This window comes from Sciurus carolinensis, chromosome 10, assembly GCF_902686445.1.
Source record: "Sciurus carolinensis chromosome 10, mSciCar1.2, whole genome shotgun sequence".
Lineage (NCBI taxonomy): Eukaryota > Metazoa > Chordata > Mammalia > Rodentia > Sciuridae > Sciurus > Sciurus carolinensis.
This window is the reverse complement of record NC_062222.1, coordinates 71,291,382-71,304,618: the sequence shown is the minus strand read 5'-3', so window position 1 is coordinate 71,304,618 and position 13,237 is coordinate 71,291,382. Positions and strand designations below refer to the sequence as shown.

Genomic DNA, 13,237 nt, shown 5'->3' with positions numbered 1-13,237 from the left:
GTGGCAACTATGCTTCCCATCACAAAGACTGGAAACATGAAGACAGTTTCTAAAGAGACGGTGAAGAATGCAATGGATGTGCCCAGAAAAGACACCCTGCTGAGAGCTGACAGAAAACCTAACTATGCTTAGGTCCTGGGTTCCCATTGTACAGTCCCACTGCATTGCTGTCTTTGGATCTGTGTCTCCTGGAACACTCCCAAAAGCCTGATAAACTCCCCCCACTCCCCCTTTTTTTTGCCTTTTTGCAGTGCTGGGGATTGAACTCAGGGCCTTGTGCTCGACAGGAAGTAGTCTATGAACTGAGCTATATCCCCAGCCCAACCTCGCCTTTTTGATTAAGCTAATTTTCATTGAGTCATTTTCAATCAGTACAGAGCTAACATGGTCAAAAAGGTGTCCTCTCTAAAGCTGAATAACATTATGGAAGGACTAATAATTTCACATAAAAAATAAACTTTTCAATAACCACAATATAAATGAAATGTGAAAATTAAGACAATTGGGTAGCCACAGCACTCTTGACAAGCTACCTGGCTGCTGAGCCTCGTAGCCAGTTTATTAACCCCTGCCAAGAGGCACAGTGAAGCAGTAATGGAGCTGTGGAGCAGTGACCCAGGAGGACTGGAGCATGGATAGAGAGCATGGGCATGGTGACAGAGCCCACCAGGCTCACTTTGGCATACAGAAGGGATTACAGTCCTAACCAATAGTGTTGGTATTTTCCAAACTCTGACTAGCATAACTTTGGACCAACAGCATTAACCCGAGAGCTATATAAACCCCTACACTGCACACCCAAGTAGCAACCCCCGTCTTACCCCCAGCTGGGTCACCTCTGGTCCTGTGGGAGTTCTGTTTCTAATCATACTTGAATGAATTCTAATCTTACACTCATTCATCCTCCTCTGTGGATTTCATTCTCCAAATTCACAAGACAAGAACCCAGAAAGAAGAAACTGGCAATGAGCTGCTAGGGTCTTCTGCAACACTGGCAGGCATAGCCCACCAGTAAGAGCAGCAAACGGTTTCTCAGCTGCAGAGGCATGCAGCTTACACAGACCCCAACTGCCAAAGAAGTGGTTTTACTCTCAAGTGCCTTACAACATCATTTATCTCTTAAACTAGTCACTCAACTACAGTACAACAGATTGAAGTTTCAAAGCCTGTGTTTTAAATTCAATTATAGATGGTCCCTGACTTAGGATGGCTTGACTTAAGATTTTTTGACTTTATGATGGTATAAAAGCAATACACGTTCACTGAAACCCTACTTCAAAATTTGAAATCTGATCCTTTCCAGGACTGGTGATATGCAGTACAATAGTCTTTCTTGATGCTGGGCAGAGGCAGTGAGTCACAGCTCCTAATCAGTCACCCTGTTACAAGGGTAAAAAACTGATGCTTTACCCTGTACTGTGCTGCTGAGCTACGAAATTCAGTAGGTCAGGTATATTCAAGACGTTTTCAAGTTACAACACATTAACCTATCATAACGAGTGCCTATAGATTTTTCCAGGGAAAAGATATAGGAAATGATGCTTTAAAATCATGATTTTGTCTTTTTATAGGTACCTACAACAAAAGTAATAATGATTTCAAGTCAGAATTGAAACTGAAGATAATTTATTCCAACAGACCCTTTTTTGTGTGCATAAAGTTAAAAGTCATCAAAGGAAAAGTGGCTTTCCCTAGTTTACCTAGTCATCAGTGCTAAAGGAGGACTGAAACCCAGGTCTTTTGAATAATGGTTCAGTCAACTTGATACCACTCAACGAAGCAGTGATGACAACTCTGATACTGTTCCTGGCTCCCTTTTCAATGGATTGGGAAAAAAAAAATCCTAAAACTCACCTGATTCTCTGTTCTGGGCTGGCATGAACCCACGGAGAAATAAGAATGGCAGGCACTTTCTTCCTGAAGCAGATGTAGAGAACACCTACACCTGCGATAAAGATAAAGAAAACCCTGTTTATGCTTAAAATATAAACTGATTCAGTAACGTGTCATTCATTTTCAAATGATTCTATCTCCTTTCCTGTTGCATCCATTAATGATGGAACACATAAGAACACTTTAAAATAGATAAAATTTGCTATTAAAAATCCATGAAAATAATAAGGTGATTTGAAGTTGGGCTCTACAGACCATCTGATTCAACTTTTTTCTTTTACTGGTGGGGTAAGTGTGACCTTGAGAAGTTATGCAAAGAATTAATGACAACATGGACACTTATTGACAGAATCTGATTCTAAATCTAACTCTACCATTTCCAGTTCAGAACGTATATGTACATCACAGGTCACACTGCCTCCTTTTTAACAACTGAGAAAAAAAAATCATGTTATTTCTCTAAGTGCATTTGCCAAGAATCTGCAGATAAATGAAGTGCAGAGCTAACTGATTGGTTCTAAATTAAAATCAGAAAAACCAGGGCTGGGGTTGTGGCTCAGTGGTAGAATACTTGCCTAGCATGTGTGAGGCACTGGGTTCGGTCCCCAGCACCACATATAAATAAATGAATGAAATAAAGGTCCATCAACATCTAAAAAAATATTTTTTAAAAAATCAGAAAAATCATGTCCTCACTCAAGGGTCATAATTCCAGCCTCAAGTCACTTACCTTGCCTTATAAAGAATATCTAAATGTTTCTTTTATTTATGATTCAATATTCCAGTATGAAAACACTAGCATACACATCATGAAATCCAGGTTCTGGTCTTCCTTAACTTTGATCTCAGTAAGTTTCATGGTCTTAGTCAATTATTTCTTTGGTCTCAAAGCTCCTTTACTCAAAAGTGAGAAGCCTGAACTAATCCCCAAAGGCCTTATAATTCTAAAATGTTATGCATAAGAGCTTCATTTTTAATAATATTCTACTTTTCTAATCAACTATTTGTTTTTGTCATGCATCACTACTTGTTAATCTCTTTAATCATATTATTATCATATTTTGATAATCATATTATCAAAATAGTTCAGACAAAATTAGTTAATTGTCATTCCAATACCTATCCAATGATAGTCTAGTTTTGATATCTGTCTCACTTCTAGGCTGGTTTTTATTTTATAGGAACCTAGCTAGAGGTAGGGGGGAGGGAGAGTATTCTTTAAAAGTCTATCTCTTGAATAGTTTCTAAGAAAAATCCCAAATTATTTCCCCAAATCACTGATTAGATTACACATCCAACAAGTTATTACTGTGTGATTTATCAGATGGCTGACACACACAGGCTTAATGAGAACAAAGACTTTAGAACAAGATACCTCTAGCAAAATACCAAGTGCTGTTAGAAATTTAAGCAGCAGTAGGGAAGCAGAAAAAAGTGATGAAATGACTCCAAAATTTTGACTTCAGAGTATGGCTTTATTAGTTTTTAATATATTAATTTCTCCATACAATAATTATTTGCAACACAATTAAATTCAAAGCAAAATAATAAAATGAAAATCTAGGTGCCTGTCACCCTACTCTCTCGAGTTGGGTTCTTACTGAATGTGAATTACTGGCTTTGTTCTACTGACTGGCTCCTCCTTGATTCCATGCCCATCATTCTCATCTCCCCACCCTCTGTAATGTCAACCCTATAGTGTTTATCATGATGTTTTAAAAAGTGTAACACATATTTATACATTCCAATAATATACTTTTCCATTTTGCTCATTTGAAATTCCATAAAAATGATATCAAAAAGCTCCTGTCTTGTAGGATTTGATATTTCCATTCAATGTTGTTTCCAAGATGCACTCATGTTGTTATATGTAGTTGTAGTTTATTGTCACTTCAAAGTAATACAGTGTCGTTTAAATGTACAATTTATTCATTCTTTTGTCAAAAGCATCTTGCTTTTTGTTTTGTTTACTGTTTTAAGCATTTATGTTACCAAGTTCTGATACTTGTCTCCTGTTCCACATGTCCAAAATTTCTCTTAAGTATATGCCTAGGAGTGAGGACTTCGATGCATGTTCAATTTTTCAGAATGATACTGGTTTTTATTTCCTCCAAAGTGTTTAGCAATTTATAATCCCATCAGCAACAGGCAGTTGATATTAACCCACATCCTCTCCAATATTAAATAATGTCAATTTCTTAATTTTAGGATATAAAATGGTATTCAACTGTTACTATGTTCTTAATTCGTCCTTTCCGATTTTGAACATTTCTTCATATTTATTGTCTAAATCATGCTTCTTCTCAGATGAAATGCCTATTCACATCTTTTGCTCACTTTCCTCCTGAGTTGCTTGACCTCTGCTTATTGTTTCATAGAAATTTTAATATTTTAGATGTTGATTATCAGTTTTATGCATTTTGAATTACCGGGTACAGAAAAATACTGAGATAAAGAAGCAGAAACAGAAATGGCAACAGGCCAAAACAATTAGTAATAGCAAGTTAGAGTACCAATGTTTTTCTCAACATGTTTTTTTAATATAATGCAGTCTATAGATATCTTAAGGTACAAGAAATATAAAATATTATACAATTAATTCAGCTTTATAATATTTCATTTTTCAGAATCAATTCAGCTTTATAATATTTCATTTTAATATAAATTCAAACAAAAGCCAAGGCTATGAAATGATTTCAGCACATTCTAATTGCAATATGCAATATAATTTCCAGGCAGGTTTTACAAAGGTCATAATTTAGACAGAGAGTTCTCATTTTGTCCCTGGCATTTTACAACATACATCTTTTGGAAAAGTTAGTTACATTGTTAAAGGGGTGATGTATCTGCACATATGTATGAAAAACGAATTTCAAAACTAAATTTTAGAAATCAGAACACCAGAGACCTGGATTCTAGACTTGGCTATAAAATTAGCTATATTCTTTGGTCCAGTTATTTCTTTGAGGTTTTTTTTTTTCTTTTTTTTTTTTTTTAAATACTTAACATGGAAATTGTGTTGGATCAATTATATACTCTTGGGTTTGAAGATTAATAAGAAAAAAAAATTCCCAGATAGTCCTGAACAATTTTTAGGAGTCTCTTTCCAAGTTAAATAAAGTAGACAAACTAAACAATAACCAAATGCTAATTTTCTGTAAGGAAAATTTAATCAGCAATTTTACAGCTTTCCTATTGCTTCCCAAGACTCTTGGCAGATCATGGGATGAAAACTAGTGGGGGCAGGGTAAGGGGAATCAAAAGTCACATAAAACCTGATTATTCCACAAGCTGACCTTGATTCCTATTTAAGCAATCAGAAGAGAACTTTCAGAATCTCTCATCATACCTACAAACCTACCTGAATCTGTACCCTTCTACTCTGCTTCACCTTCAGAGGTCACATTTAAGTTTAACTCTCCCACTTGGCTATGGATGTCACAGCCCTACTCCTATGCAAGGACATGGCTCCAGTAAAGTTCCACTTTTCCCTCCCACAGCGTCAGCTTTCCCCTTCAGATAAAGCAAAACCATTGTCAGATACATCCCCAACAAACAAAACCCTTTTAACCCCATAAATCCCTCTAGGTGGTCAATGTTTTTGACATCCTTTACAACAAACATCACAACCATGTATTTCCTGTCTTCAAGTATACTTCCATTCAAACTGAGCATGCTCCAATTAGACTTTTACTCTATACTACACCACTAAAACTTCAAGGTTACCAACAACATACAAATTATTAAACCCAAAACCATTTTCACCTCTCTTAGCCTATGGGCAGCATCTGACATCATTCACCACGTCCAACACCTTTTCCTTCCCTGGCTACCAGGCTCTCCTGCTTTCATCCAGCCTCACTGGCAACTCTTCCCAGCTGCCTTTGTTCCTCCTCCTCCTCTTCTCCTTGACCCCTAAAGTACAAGTTCTTACCCCTTCCCATTAAGTTCTTACCCACTATTCATCAGTTAATGTCACTGATTATCTACAAAATATATCCAGAATTGGATTACTTCTAACCACCTACACAGTAACTATTTTGGCCAAAATCTGTATCATCTCTTTGGTTTTTGTCATAGTAACTGATCTTCCAACTTCTATCTTCCCTTATTGCAGTCCCTTCTCATCAAAGCAGCTAGAGTTATCCTGACATCCTTACATAAATCATATGATGCAACATCTGCTCCCCTCATCTTCCAATGGCTTCTCATTTCAATCAGAGTAAAAGCCATTTTTTTAAGGTCATAAAAGAACCTACATAATTTGGCCCCCATTGCTCTGACCTCATTTCCAAATGACTTTCTTGTTATTCTTTTTACAGGCCAGGCACACCACTGCCTCAGGGTCTTTATACTTCTATTCCCTCTGTCTACAAGTTCGTCCACCAGCTTATGATTTCTGCATGCATCACTATACTGCCTTATCTTCATATGGTTGCTCAAATGTCTCCTAGCAAAGTCTTTACAATCCACTCTTCTTAAAACTGATTTAAATTGCAACAACTCTATCCCCAGTATTCCCTAATCCACTGCTGATTTCTCTCCAAGGTTACCAACTAACATTCATTTATTTTACTTTTGTTCCTGCTTATCTGCCCTCCCACAAAAATATAAAATTCATGAGGGTCAGATCTTTGCTTTGTTTGGTGCTACACCTTCAATGCTTGAAAAGGGTCTGTGTGTAGCAGGCATTCAGTAAACTTTAATGAACAAATGAATAATGACTTTCTTAGGGAAAAAACAAACCAGAAATCTCTCTGAATTTATAAACAAGACAATAACTAGATATTTGATGTAGAATAATCATTCTAAACTTTCTTCAAAACGTAAGTGGTGAAAGACTACCGTTGACATTGTAGCTATTACTTCCAAAAACTTAATATAATCGATAAAGTGAACAGTTCTTAAAAACCTGAGGTTTCAGATTCTGACCATTTACAGAATGACTTCTTTATTTTCCACTAACTGCTGTCATATTCAACAATGGGTGGCTTGTAGAGACATGACACCAACACATAGGAAAATATTATAAAAATGTTCATTCCAAAACTGGTTCCAGACAAAGAAACAGGATCTTTTTAAACAAGGAAAGTCTAAAAATAAATGTTTTGAATATTTTGCTTGAAAATAATTTAAATCTTACAGAAAAGTTGCAAATACTATGTAAGAACACAAAAACTACACTAATATCCACAAATTGACCTGTTGTTAAATTTATCCCCTTTGCTTTATCATGTGTGCTTACTGTTCTCTCCCACTGCCTTGCCATTCATACAGACACACATACATACCCACATACATTTTTTTCCCTGAACCAAATAGATAAACTATGTACATCACAGTCCTTTGCGCCTCTGCTTCTATGTGCATTTCCTTAAGAGATACTCTTATATAAATAAAGTACAGATATCAACTTTATCTACTCTGTAGTCTGCATTCCAATTTCTCAACTGTCCCAATAATATCCTTTACAACATTTTCCTCCATTCAACATAGGATCCAGTCTAGGGGTCAGGCACTGTGGTTTGTGGTTATCTTTCTTAAGTGTCCTTTAACTTGGATACCTTCATAGCCTTTATCTTTATCTTTTAACTCATTTGAAGAACAAAGACTTCCCAATGCCTTGTTTTTAAAGTAGAACATTCTCATTTTTTATTTCTGTGATGTTTCCTCCCAACTAGATTTAGGTTATTCAGTCTTTGCCATAATACAACAGAGATGATGAGGAGGTGTCCTCTCAGAGTGTCATATATGGAGTCACACTGTAACCCTCTGCCCCATTTTATTGTTGGATCTCACCAATATATAATCACTATTTTATCCCCTGTAACTAATACAGTATCTGTGGGGAGATACTTTAAGACCATGGAAATACATTTCTGATGCATGTCTCCCCTGGATTGTCAGGATGCTTTATTATGCTATCTACAAAATGATGATGATTTTCCAACCATAGAACTTAGACTGCTTTATAAGCAAGAACCCTCCATTTTCCTCTATTTATTGACTTATTTAACAGTTGATTATAATTATAGATTAATTCCCATTTTTAATGGTTCACAGTTCATTATTATACTTATCTGATGATCAAACTATCCTATTTAGATAGTGGGAATACCAACAAGCTTCCTGTGGGGCTGGGGAGATAGCTCAGTTGGTAGAATCCTTGCCTCTCAAGCACAAAGCCCTGGGTTCAATCCCCAGCACCAAGAAAAAAAAAAAAAAAAAAAAAAAAAAAACAAGCTTCTTGTGACATGCTCACATCATTTAAAAAACATCTTGTTTTCTAGCATTTAAAAAAAAAAAATGATTTTGGCTCACCTGATATACATCCTGCCCTAGCCTGGAAATAGCTATTTCTAAAAACTCTGGTCCCTTTGAGTTGGGAATGATAATAGAGACCAAAATTTAGGAGTCAGGCAAGCTCATGATTCATAGACTTTTTGTTGGATAAAGCTAAAAAAAAAATGCATGTACATATACATGAGAAAAATGTGTGTATATGTCATAGATACATGTAAGTATATACCTGTGTATATATATGTTATGTATACACATATACACACATGTGTGTATATATATACATATACATATATACACACACACAACTTTCTTTAAAAAAAATAATGAATTCACATAGATACTTTCAATTTCTATTTATTCCCACAGGATTTATTTTTGCCTTCTTCCATCCCATATTTGTATGCCCCTCCTTCCTCACTCTTCAAAACTGATATAGCTAACATATTTAATGATGGAAGACTGAATGCTTTCCATCTTTAATATTATACTTAGGAAGCCCTAGCCAGTATGATAAGGTAAGAAAAAGAAATAAAAGACATACATTGGAATGGAAGAAATGAAAAATAATGTTCTCTTTATTCTAGGCAACATTGTCCAGGTGGAAAACCCCCAAAGATTTTACCCAAAAAAAAAAAAAAAAAAAAAAAAAAAAAAAACCTACTACAGTTAATAAGGGTAGATAGACTGTCTAACCATTTATAATAGCACTCCTAAAAAACGTGTAATGCTTAGGGAGAAACCTAAGAAACTATGTGCATGATTTGTATTTTGAAAACTACCAGGGTTGATGAGGTAACTTTTATCATTTAAGACATTAACTTATTCAAAGAACACAGACTTCCTACCACTTTGTTTTTAAAGTAGAACATTCTCAGTTTTTACTTGTGTGATGTTTCCTCCTGACTAGATTTAGATTATGTGATAGTAGAATTCTTGTCTAACATGTACAAGGCACTGAGTTCAATTCCTAGTACTGCAAGCAAACATGATCAACAAATAAAAAAAAGAAAGAAAGAAAAAGACTACCCCGAAGACTACAAATGCTAAAGAAACTGAGATGATCTAAGTAATGGAGAGATATTCCCTGCTAGTGGATTAAGAGACAATAAAGATACTGTTTCTCAAGTTGCACTACATTTGTGCACAATAAAAAAAAATGTAGAACACATTCTACAATTTTTCTCTTACAACAACAACAACAAAAAGATACTGTTTATCCCTAAATTTACCAATAGATTCAATGTAATTTAATTAAAATTACAGCAGACTTTATTTTTTGTAAGTTGACAGGATGCTTTTAAAATTTACATGGAAAAGCAGGGAAACTAGAATAGCCAAAACAATTTTAAAACCAAAGCTGGAGGACTCACATTAACCTGATTCAAGACTTAGAGTAATCACAATAGTGTAGTATTAATGTAAGAATAGGTCAATGGAAAAGAACAGAGATTCCAGAAATAGGTAATTAATATGGTCAATAGATTTTTGACAATAATGTTCAAGAAACTTAATAAAGAAGGGGAAAACTTTTCAACAAAAAGTAGTAGACCAATTGGATACCCATATGCAAAATAAATTCAAGGAACCTAGAAGTCACATGATATGCAAAATTTCACTCAAAAAGGATTATAGATATAAATGTACATGCTTACACTACAAAACTGTTAGAAGTTTAGGGCAAAGTCATTGTGACTTTGGGTTAGGCAAAGAAGTCTCTGACAGAACATTAAGAAGGTCAAATCATAAAAGAAATTACCAAAAGTGGACTTCACCAAAATTGATTTCTGCTCTTCAAAAACACTGTTGTAAAAATGAAAAAGAAACCACAAACTGGGAGAAATTATTTGTAAAACACAGACCCTACTGGTATTCAAATATACAACAAACTCTCGTAACTGAATAAAAATGAGCAAACTAATTTTTTAAAGAGCAAGATGTCAACACAAAAAGACACAGCAAACAAGCACATGAAAGGATGTTCAATATTAATTATTCGTGAAAAGCAAATCTAAAACATTTTACATAATGCTGCTATAGATGTCAGTCTTTCCATGGACATTTGCTTTCACTTCTCTTGGGTATATACCTAGGAATGGAATTTATAATTCATAAGGAATATGTTTAAATTTGCAAACAACGTAGCGCTTTTTTGCTAAAGTGGCTACACCATTTCACTAGCAATGTATTAGAGGAAATTTCAATTCTACACATTCTTACCAAACTTAATACTGCTAGACTTCATTTTTGCCATTTTAGGGAATATGTCGTAGTATGGTAATTTGCATTCCTCCCATGCCAAATAGAGTACCTGTATCTTTCTACATACTATGTATGATTATTCATTCAGCCTTCGTGAAATGTCTATTTAAATCCTTTGTCCATTTTTTGACAGAGTTCTTTGTCTTATTGAATTGAGACTTCTTGGTACATTTCGGTTTAAATCCTTTGCTAGATATATGTTTTGCAAATATTTTTCCAAATCTGTAGCTAGCTTTTTCATTTTTCTTCAAATGGCAAATGTTCATTGAGAAAATTTATTGAGTTTTAAACTTATTATTTGTCAGCTTTTATTTATATATATATTTGGATGAATGTATTTTTTGAAAAGAGAAAACAAGGCTGGTGATGTACCTCAGTGAAGTGCTTGCCTAGCATGTGCAAGGCTCTGGGTTCCAACCCCAGGACAGTAAAAAAAAAAAAAAAAAAAAAAAAAAGACTGCTCTGTAGAAGGTGACAAAATCAGCATCTAACAGAAAGCTTGAAGATGATGCAATCTGCCCTACACATACTAAAACTGGACTTTGGAAAACAAGCCCTTATATTCCTAGTTACAAGACTTTGAGAGCATTGTGTCCCTATCAGATGCCCAGATGTGAAACCTAAAATTAACAGAGGAGAATAACATGTTGAGGCCTTCTTCCTGCAATTTCTTATTGTCATTTGATCCCTGAATTATAGACATTTAAAATGAGGATACATTGTACCTTTTGTTATTATATAGCAAGTTTTAAATGGAAACTTTATGTTGATAGCAAAAAAATTCAATCGAACAGTAACTACATGGAAAAACTAACTCATGCAATTACTTTCAGTAAGCATCCATTATTGAAATACACATGCTAAAATAAAAATAAAAGGACACTACATATTTTTTTGTTGGCAGTACAACACAGCTTTATATAAGACTTTATTAGTTGTTAATTATCCTCAAATTCTCTCTCCTAACTTTAAGAAGCAAAATCTATAGGCTGCCATTTTTCATATTTATGAAAATATATTCTTAGAACACATTTTTTGAAGTAAAACAATAAAAGCTACTCTCTACTACAATACCAATTCTTCCCTTAACCCAGTTCCCCAAAGATGATCACTGATTAGAGTATGTCTGCAGACATTTTTTACGCTCAAATAAGTATGTATGTGTATTATATATACATGCACACACATGCCTTCACAAAGGATATATGCCATATTACCACTCTAAAAACAAAATATTTTAAATGAATTCCTTTATGAGAAAGTACAAAATATGAAATCAAAAAGTCAAGTCAAAGATTTGAGTCAACTAAGATAATAAGAAGTTAAAAGTATATTCATTGGATGTTGGCTAAAAATCTTGCTTAAGTCTTGGAAACTTAGAAAATAAATTACTTTGTAGTAGAAAGAAGTGGCTGGGGAGCCTACAGTCCTTCTCTCTCCTGTGCCATGATCAATGACCTTGAAAAGATCTGAAGGATAAATAGGGAGATTCAGGGAACAGCTATTTGAATGTTACAAGACCACAGAACCCCAAAATTCCTTCCCATGTGTATTTTTAAGAGAATTCTGCCACTGCCAAAGCAAAATTGAAGCATAGACTCTTCATAGTTGGGGGAAAAGGATGACTCACATTACAGAACAGGTCATACGCCTCACCAGCCTGGCTGGTCCTTGCTCCACAGGTTCATGCAAACAACCAGGTGGAAGGAGCAGCTGTTATGCAAGGGCTCAATTGCATCAACAGGCCTGACTACTTCTACTACTGATAATTCTTTGCCTGATGCCACTACCGACTGCCTCTGAGCAGGCAAATTACATCAAGTCCTTCACATTATAGCAGCAGTGATGGATAGCCCCCACTGTAATAAACACCAATTCTGAATTTGCCTCAGCCAATACCACCATTCAAGATGAGTGAATGCTTCATATAAATCACAGGGGCTCTGATCCAAGAATTTACTTTAAATGGCAAGAGGTAGATAACCATCTACCATCAGGAGTCTTATCAACCAGACTCTTGTCCAGACACAAATGTCCCCAAAGTAGTAGGTAAAGCCTTCTTGAAGCTTGATATGCATGTTTTTGCCCTACCTAAGACCTAAAACTAGGGTACTGTCCTGCAGTGTACCAAACAGGCTCTAAACTGTCCCCAATACACAATGTCTCCCACCTTTAAAACATACTGAATGTGGGATCCAAGTGGTGATGGTGCTGGTGGCATCTTCCATCTGCTCTCAAAGTTTGCTTCTTGACTCAAGAACTCTGAAATCTGTTGATCTAGTTTTATTGGGTACATAAGGAAGAAATATTAGGAGACAAAACTATTTCTATTGAAAACTGAGTTTTTCACACTCAGGATGATTTCTTCAAGACAAAAGAAAAGTTAATAAAAATGGAAGCTATAAAATTGACTTGCATAATGGAAGATTCATAATTCCATACAGCTGGAACTACCAAGGCTCAGAACCTTTCAGGAATGAAGGGCTGAGTCCCCTTGCTAGAGACAGAGAGCCCTTATAAGCCAAGATACTAGCCAAAGGTAACAGAAATACAAACTCAGAAGTAAAACAGGTTAAGGCTTTGTACACAGATACAAAACTAGGACTGTAGCCACTGTTTCTTTCCTTACTAGTCACTGGGTGTAATAAGTAACCCTGTCTTTCCCATTTGATACATTTTCCTTTAATTTATTTTTCCTTTCCCCCAGTCATGTTTATGAAGAGTTGGCATAAATTAAACTTAGGTTGTAAAATATCAAAAAATAATCACAATAGAACCAGAG

General features: G+C 35.2%; 1 protein-coding gene across 1 annotated transcript in view; it reads right to left on the bottom strand.

The window, feature by feature from the left end:
* Positions 1–13,237, bottom strand: part of Wdfy3 (WD repeat and FYVE domain containing 3) — a 240,559-nt gene that overhangs the window by 210,909 nt on the left and 16,413 nt on the right. The window contains exon 2 of the mRNA XM_047566015.1: positions 1,855–1,945. The gene's annotated coding sequence lies outside the window, so the exon portion shown is untranslated. The remainder of the gene's footprint in view (positions 1–1,854; positions 1,946–13,237) is intronic.